The sequence below is a fragment of the Myxocyprinus asiaticus genome, chromosome 5 (assembly GCF_019703515.2).
Source record: "Myxocyprinus asiaticus isolate MX2 ecotype Aquarium Trade chromosome 5, UBuf_Myxa_2, whole genome shotgun sequence".
In the NCBI taxonomy this organism is placed as follows: Eukaryota; Metazoa; Chordata; class Actinopteri; order Cypriniformes; family Catostomidae; genus Myxocyprinus; species Myxocyprinus asiaticus.
In genome coordinates, this window is record NC_059348.1 from 7,163,700 (window position 1) to 7,172,808 (window position 9,109).

Here is a 9,109-nt window from a genome sequence, read left to right on the forward strand (position 1 = left end):
TGTATATTCAGGATATTAATAATGTGAAAAATTACTATTACAATTTGAAAAACATTTAGTAGAACTTCTTAAACTACTTCAAAGAGTTCTCATCAAAAAATCCTCCACATGCAGCAATGACAGCTTTTCAGATCCTTGGCATTCTAGCTGTCAATTTGTCCAGATACTCGGGTGACAGTTCACCCCACGCTTCCTGTAGCACTTGCCATAGATGTGGCTGTCTTGTCGGGCACTTCTCACGCACCTTACTGTCTAGCTGATCCCGCAAAAGCTCAATGGGGTTAAGATCCATAACACTCATTTCTAATCATCTGTTGTCCAATGTTTGTATTTCTTTACCCACTCAAACCTTTTATTTTTTTCTGTTTCAAAAGTGGCTATTTCTTTGCAATTCTTCCCATAAGGCCTGTACCCTTGAGTCTTCTTTTTACTGTTGTACATGAAACTGGTGTTGAGCAGGTAGAATTCAATGAAGCTGTCAGCTGAGGACATGTGAGGCGTCTATTTCTCAAACTAGAGACTCTGATGTACTTATCCTCTTGTTTAGTTGTACATCTGGCCTTCCAAATCTCTTTCTTACCTTGTTAGAGCCAGTTGTCCTTTGTCTTTGAAGACTGTAGTGTACAACTTTGAATAAAATCTTCAGTTTTTTTGGCAATTTCAAGCACTATATAGCTTTCATTCCTCAAAACGTTGATTGAGTTTCTAGAGAAAGCAGTTTCGTTTTTGCCAGTTTTGGCCTAATATTGACCTTAAGGCATGCCAGTCAATTGCATACTGTGGCAACTCAATAACAAACACAAAGACAATGTTAAGCTTCATTTAACAAACCAAATAGCTTTTAGCAGTGTTTGATATAAATTATTTTCTAGTACCAAATTAGCAATTTAGCATGATTACTCAATGATAAGGTGTTGGAGTGATGGCTGCTAGAAATGGTGCCTGTCTAGATTTGATCAAAAATTACTTTTTCCTAAATGCCATACAGTAAAGTACATTATAATTTTATATATTCCATATTCAGCTGCGTTATCAATTTATATTGTAATAAACTAACTTTTTAAAGGAATAGTTCACCCAAAAATGAAAATTCTCTCATCATTAACTCACCATTATGCCATCCCAGATGTGTATGACTTTCTTCTGCTGAACTCAAATAAAGACTTTTAGAAGTTCTCAGCTCTTTCAGTCCATACAATGCAAGTGAATGGGTGCCAAAAAAATAAAAATCGCATATCAGCATAAAAGTAATCCATAAGACTCCAGTGGTTAAATCAATGTCTTCAGAAGTGATATGATAGGTGTGGGTGAGAAACTGTTCACTTTCTTCTTTTTGTGTTTTTGGTGATTCACATTCTTGATGCATACCACGCCCAACTGGGCAGGGAGAAGAATATCTAGCAAAAACTGACTTATTTCCGTTTCTCACCCAGACCTATCTGACTTCTGAAGATATGGATTTAACTACCACAGTCATATGGATTACTTTTATGATGCTTTTAGAAGCGTCAACATTTTGGCACCATTCACTTGCACTGTATGGACCCGCAGAGCTGAAATATTCTTAAAAAAAAAATCATAATTTGTGTTCTACGGAAGAAAGGCATACTGATCTGGGATGGCATGAGGGTGAGTAAATGAGAATTTTCATTTTTGGGTGAACATATTTAATTAAGTAATTAATGAAATATGCAATTATGCGGGGCGGTTTGCCAAGTCACACCCACAACTAGTGTAGCCAACTACGCCACCCAATTGGAGAGCTGGGACTCACAATATTGGAAAAAAAAAAAAAAAAAAAAAAAAAAAAGAGGTTCTTTAAAAATGGTGGGAGCAGCACAACTCAATTCAAAGAGACCAAGTTTCCACAACAGTATTTATTAAAGAGTTCATACAAAGATTAAAAACAAACTAAAAACAACTAGTCATTAAAATGAAGCCTTTCATAAAGTCCAAGGGCAATGTCTAGTGCAACAGTCCTCTCCTCAGTCCAGATTGCACACCAACAACCCAGTCTGTCTTAGGTCATGCAATGACACATCACACAGTTCAGCCAGTAGTTCTAGAGCAGAAGCAAATAGAGAAGACAACGAGTAACCAGTGCCACAGCATACATAGAAGAAATCTTGTGTCTCCAATCAAACTCGCTTCTCCTTATGGTCTCTCACAGCACTCACCCATAAATCAGGAGTAGATGAATCTGACTCCAAGTATTTTTGTAGAGTAGGTCAGAAGTGTACATCCAAGTGAACCAGTCGACAATCACCAAAGCAGCGAGGAAGCAACCACATTAATCAGAGAAGAGCAAGGACAACAACAGCATTGGGTGCAAGGCAGAGTGTTTGGAGCCACATCAGTGCTCAACCTAGCAATTGGAAGACTTGGGTGTGTAATCCTGCAGGTCCTATTTAAAGAGCTGAGAGCAAATTGCTGGCACCTGCTCTAATGTGCTCCAGGGGAGGTGCTTATTGGAAGTCTGCTGCCATTGGGGGAGAGGTGACAAGTATTGACATTCAATTATCAGATCAATTGAGTCCTAATTAAAATGGAAAACACACCACAGCAAATCACCATACACAATATACAAAAAATAAACTACATCAAACAAATAGGATTTCTCCCATATGACATTCCCCATATGGCATAGAGTAACTGCTGATGATGTTCCCCCACCCAACTGTCCAGATCGTACCTTGCTTGTTGATTCTTGACCCCCAACACAACATCAACTGGGAGCCTCACAAGATGGCCAAACTTCAAACATGCATATCCTGTGGCACTGTGCTGTGTGGCATTATAAGCCTGGAACAAAGCTGGGAGGAAGTCTGGCCAATGACTCTGCTTCTCCTCCTCTAAGGTACGCATCATACTAATAAGAGTCTGGTTTAGCCGCTCACACATTCCATTGCCCTCAGGATGATATGGAGTGGTTCTGCTTCTGGAGACATTATATAAGTTACACAGTTCAGACATCAAGTTTGACTCAAAATTAGGCCCTTGATCTGAATGAAACCATGCCAGACACCCAAATGTTTGTATGATATGGTGCCACAACACTCCAGTTGTCGTTCTGGTGGTCTGATCTCTGGTAGGGACAGCCCAGGCATAATGGGTAAACATGTCAGTCATGACAAGGATGTTCTGATATGTATCAAGGGGTCGGCTAAGAGTCAAGAAGTCTAATGCAATCACTTCCAGAGGGAAGGAAACCGTGATAGGCTTCAAAGAGTCCCTGGCAACAACCCTATCTTTCTGTAAACTGCAGTTGGGGCATTTGTTGTGGTATTTTTGTACCTGTTCCTCCATGCCTGGCCAGAAGAAATGCCTGCATAGGCAGCCCAATGTTCTTTCCACACCCAAGTGACCTACAGCTACGTGGTGCCATTTGCACACTTCCTTACGCTCTAGGGTAGGGAAAACAAATTGAATATGTATCTCATGATGTCATCTTGCAGCACCAACTTAGCTCACTGTTGCAGAAGATGTTGAACTCCAAGGGAAGCATCCCACCTTTCAGAACCTGCTGGAAACTTCTGACTTTACACATACCTGGCAACAGTCTGTAGGTCTGCATCTTACTGCTGCTTCTCACGCTAGTCACCGCTAGCCCATTCACTCCCTACAGTCCAGGCCATAGCTGTACACATTTTAGTTGAGGAGTCCACAGGTACTCTAGAGAGGGCATCTGCATTCATATTCTCTTTCCCAGACCGGTACTTGACCTCATAGTCAAAAGATACCAGCTGGGGGGCCTGGGTAGCTCTAGCTACCACCCCTGGAGTTCGCTAGTTTGCTAGTTCGAATCCCAGGGCATGCTGAGTGACTCCAGCCAGGTCTCCTAAGTAACCAAATTGGCCCGGTTGCTAGGGAGGGTAGAGTCACATGGGGTAACCTCCTCATGGTCGCTATAATGTGGTTCGTTCTCGGTTGGGCGCATGGTGAGTTGAGTGTGGATGCCGCAGTGGGTGGTGTGAAGCCTCCACATGCGCTATGTCTCCGTGGCAATGCGATCAACAAGCCACGTGATAAGATTCGTGGGTTGGCGGTCTCAGATGCGGAGGCAGCTGGGATTCATCCTCCACCACCCAGATTGAGGCGAATCACTACGTAACCACGAGGACTTAAAAGCGCATAGGGAATTGGCCATTCCAAATTGGGGAAAAAAAAAAAAAGATACCAGCTGAGTGACCCACCACTGATCTGTGGCTCCCAAGCAAGCAGTCTGCAAATGGGCTATGTGGTTATTGTCAGTATATACTACAACTTTAGTACCTATCATACAATCTTTTATTTTTCCCATAATGGCCCACTTCAAGGCTAGCACTTGTAACTTTAAGGAGTTGTAATTGACATACTTTAAGTAGGATGCAGACTTCTGCTTGTGTAAGCCACTACTCTCTCATGCCCATCTTGGTTCTGTGCCAAAACTGCTCCCAGACCGCAGTGGCTAGCAAACCAAAGGGCTGGGAGAAATCAGCATATGCTAGGACAGGGGCTTCTGTCTTTAGCCTTTCAAAGGCACACTGACATTCAGTGGATCAAAGGACAGGACAGGAACCAATACATTTGTCTACCGGGGCACCAGTTAAGAGGACGTTTATGGGGCAGGTTATTTTGGCAAATCCTGCAATAAAGCGACGATAGTATCTTGCTAAGCCCAAAAAGGCATGTACCTCCTTAGTTGAAGTGGGAATGGGCCATTCTTGCACTGCAGAGATTTTGGTAGGGTCTAGCATTACTCCAGCAGCACTAACGATGTGTACCAAGAACTTCACTTGCCATTGGAACAACTGGCACTTATCAGCTCTCAGCTTCAGACCATGTATATGCAATCACTGTAAAACACTTTCCAAATGCTGCAGATGAGTAGAAAAATCAGGTGAGTAAACAATTATGTCATCCAAATATACTAGAACAGACTTTGTAATCAGGCCACTAAGGCAGAGCTGCATCAGTCTTTGAAAAGTAGCTGGGGCATTACAGATCCCAAAGGGTATACTCTGGAATTCATATAGCCCCAGGGGCATGGCAAAGGTGGTCTTTGGGCGGTCTTGGGTGTCTACTTCCACTTGACAGTACCCGCTGGTTAGATTTAGAGTGGAGAACCAGGAAGCCTGAGTAAGGGATGTCTCTTCAATATGAGGTAATGGGAATGTGTGCTTGTATGTGACAGCATTTGATTTTCTATAGTCCATGCAAAAATGCCAGCTGCTAACTTTTTTCCTTACCATGACTACTGGTGCAGCCCAAGGACTAGAGCTTTCTTGTATCACACCCTTCTCCAGCATCTCTGCCAGCAAGGTCTTCATTTCTTTATACATCACGGGTGGAAGGGGACGGAACTGCTCTCTGACAGGGGGCACATTTCCAGTTGGAATTTGGTGCTGGGCTACACTGGTTTGTCCAGTCCTCCTCATCGACTGAAAAAACATTTTCTTCTGGTGGAATGCCACACATTCGATCGGCATGGTAAAAACTGACTCTCAATATCCCCGTTTATAAGATTGTTTGGGGATTTTTGATTCTTTGATTTTCCTTTTATACTTTTTAAGATGATTGTTTTGTTATGCTATTGAGATCCTAGGCAAAGACAGAAACAAAAATGAAAGAGAAACAAAGCGGATGAAAAGAGGCCAATATGGCTGGAAAAGAAGCTACTGAAATCCTGAAGTCACTAAAAGAAGAAATCGTGGAATTTAGAAGAGAATTTCAAGGTTTTTCCAAGGATACTAAACAAGAGATCGGCAAGTTAAGAATGGATGTAAAGGAGTTAAAAGGAAATGTTGGAGATCTGAAAGTGCGAATACAACAAGCGGAGGAACGAGTTGCCGAGGTGGAGGAAAGACAGCAGCTTTCAACGCAAGCTTTATGTTTTCTTCTACACCAAAACAGAATGCTGCGGGAAAGGACTGATTATTTAGAAAATAAATCCCGGCAAAATAATATACGGATCTACCGGATAAAAGAAGGAAGCTAGGGAACCAACATTGTGGGATTTGTTGAAAGACTTTTGAAAGAGGCCTGTGGTATCACTGAACAGCCGACCATAGTACAAGCTCACCGCATCTCATCGAGGAAATTCCCCAACAAAAGTTCACAACCAAGATCCATTGTGGTCAGATTTTTGACATGGAACATGAAGCAACGAGTTTTGCAGGCTGCATGGGCAAAGAGAGAGATAACTTATGAGGGGAATAGAGTATACTTCGATCAGGATTTCTCAGCAAAAATCCTAGAACAACGGAATTAATTTAGATGGATGCACCAAAAGCTTCAAGAAAAACATATTAAGTCCCACTTTCGATACCCGGCAAAACTGAAAATATTTTGGAAGGAAGGCCAGCAGACATATAACAGCATTCAGACAGTTGTTTAGGAATACAACAAATGTTTCCCAGAGGAGACTGAAAGAATGAACAAAAGGGTGCAGGAATTCCAACGATAGTTGGAGACCACAGGATGGACTCAAATTCAATGGACTCGTCAGAGAAATTCAGATGAGCAGGAGGAGTACTTTCTAAATGCCTTGGAGAGAGAAAATAAGTGATAAAATAGATAAGGTACTGATTTAATTTTAATTATGTTGGGGAAGAATGGAGTGGAATGAAATGTCTATAATTTAATAAGGGTTAAAAAGTTGAAATTGCCCCTTAAACCTAGTATTTATTATTATTATTATTATTATTATTATTATTATTTTTTTTTTTTTTTTTTTTTGAAGAATAAAAGAATGAAATTATTTCAATATAAAGGTTTAAGTTAGAGAACTTGCTAATCTCAGGTTAATGATTAAATAACCCCCAAAGAAGGATTGAGGGGAGAGGAAGGAGGGAAGGAATGTTTTGTTTATTGATTATTATTATTATTATAATTACTATTTTTTATATATTTAATTTTTGTTATTTTTTTATTATTTTTATTAGTACTATGTTTTTTCTCTCTCCATTTTCTCTCTTTTTTGTTTTGTTTTGTAAAAATGTCTTAAAAGGGGAGGAAAGAGAAATTATTTTTACAGTTAAAAACCACTATTTGTTACAGGGGAACAAATGCATTGGGAATTTGGAGACCCCTTTGTCCAAAATCAAAGGAAATTTTGGACAATATTAGGCAAACTTGTGAAGGATGCCACAGTTGGAAATCTGTTGTTAAGGGTGAATGTATGTAATTATTTTTTGTTTATGCACAAGTTGGGAGTTTGTTTTATTTGTAATTTATGTGAGATTGTAATTATGAGGGAGGAATATGATGAGGTGAGAGAGTTTAATATATCTCTTTATAATTATTTAAACATCAGTATTGCATCGCGAAAAAAAAAGAAAAAAAGAAGTAGATGAGGGGACTTAGAATAATAACTTAAAACACAAATGGTTTAAATAACTCAATAAAAAGAAAAAAGGTACTTCAGAAACTTAAGAGAGATTTTTTTATTTTTTTTAATTTTTTTACAAGAAACACATTTAAATAAAGATGAACTGTTAGGAATTTTCAAGATTGGCCCCTAAGTATCAAGTCAGGTCTGCAGTCGCTGTTTCGATCCGGATCCTCATGAGGGTAGAAATGACATTAAGTACGCATCAGAGATTTCTCGCACTTTATTGTTCAGCACAGCATTATATACCTTTGTAGGAACAGGAAAAGCAGTACACTAACTACATTGTCCAATGAGATCAATCATTACCTTATTTGAAGGAGACATACATACAGATTCTGCATTAATTATGTAAATGATACCAAATGTTCTAGAATACAAGAGTGATGTTCAACTTTTGACCTCAGACACTCAGAGTAGAAGAACAGGAAACCCCTTCTATATGATTTCCATTACTGACACACACATACACACACACACACACACACACACACACTATGAAAAGAGGAACTGAGTACTAGCTGTAAAACATCAGCTTGCTTAATTATAGATCAACTGAAAAGGTCCACTTAGAGGTGCTGAGAGGTCAACTTCTCTCACATTAACATATAAAATTAGAAAAGTTAGTTGCAGCTCAAGTAATCGCATCATCATTTACATCAGCAAAAAGAGGAGTAGCAATATTGGTTAAGAAAAAATTAGGGTTTAACTTTAAAGGTGAATTTAGTAAAATAGATAAGGAGGAAAGGTATGTACTAGTGAGAGGAGAATTAGAAGGACAATTAATAACTCTAATTAATGTATACAACCCACCTGGGGAAAATGTACGTTTTTAAAAAAATATTTTATTATTGTTAGTAATGGAGGTTAAATGAATAATGGTTATGGCGGGAGATTTTAATTTGGTTATGGATGAAGAACTAGATACTAGAGTATAAGAAAACATAAATCAATAAAAGGGGCTACACTCTTGCAACAAGCAGGTGAGGAGCTGGGGTTGATAGATGTGTGGCGTTTTATGATCAAAGAGTTCACATATTATTCTGAAGCTCATAATATTTATACTAGACTAGATTATATATTTATGTTTAAAAATGATGTGTTAAGGGTAAAGAACTGTGAAATTTTATCAATAACTGTAGTAGATCATGCAGTAGTGATAATGGAAAAGGAGTTTGGGAGTATACAAGGAATTTCAATATGGAGGTCTAATAATTCTCTTCTTAGGGATAATATTTTTAAGGTTAAAATAATGCATTGCTTTAAAGATTATATACAGAATATCTTTAATGGAAAAGTGACACCAGTTATATTGTGGGAGGCTGCTAAAGCCACAATGAGAGGGGAAATAATAGCATATGCATCATGGAAAAAGTTAAAGAGAGAAGTTCAACTTAGAAAATAAATTAAAACGTTTACAGGAAAAGCATGTGAAAAATAAAAATAAGGAGGTTTATGAAGAGCTAAAGGAGGTAAGGAAGGCCTTAGATAAAATAGCAATAGTAGAAATTGAGAAGATTTTAATGTATACTAGACAGAAATACTATGATAATAGTGCAAAATCTCTAAAAATGTTAGCATTTAAAAAGAAGAAAAAAAAAAAAAAATCTGTAATAATGAGTACAAGGGATAAAGATTTAGTAGAAAGTAAGGAAAAGTTAGAAATAGTTTCATGTTTTAGAGATTATTACCAGTCTCTTTATAAACCAGATTCAGAAATTTTGGATACAACTAAAATTA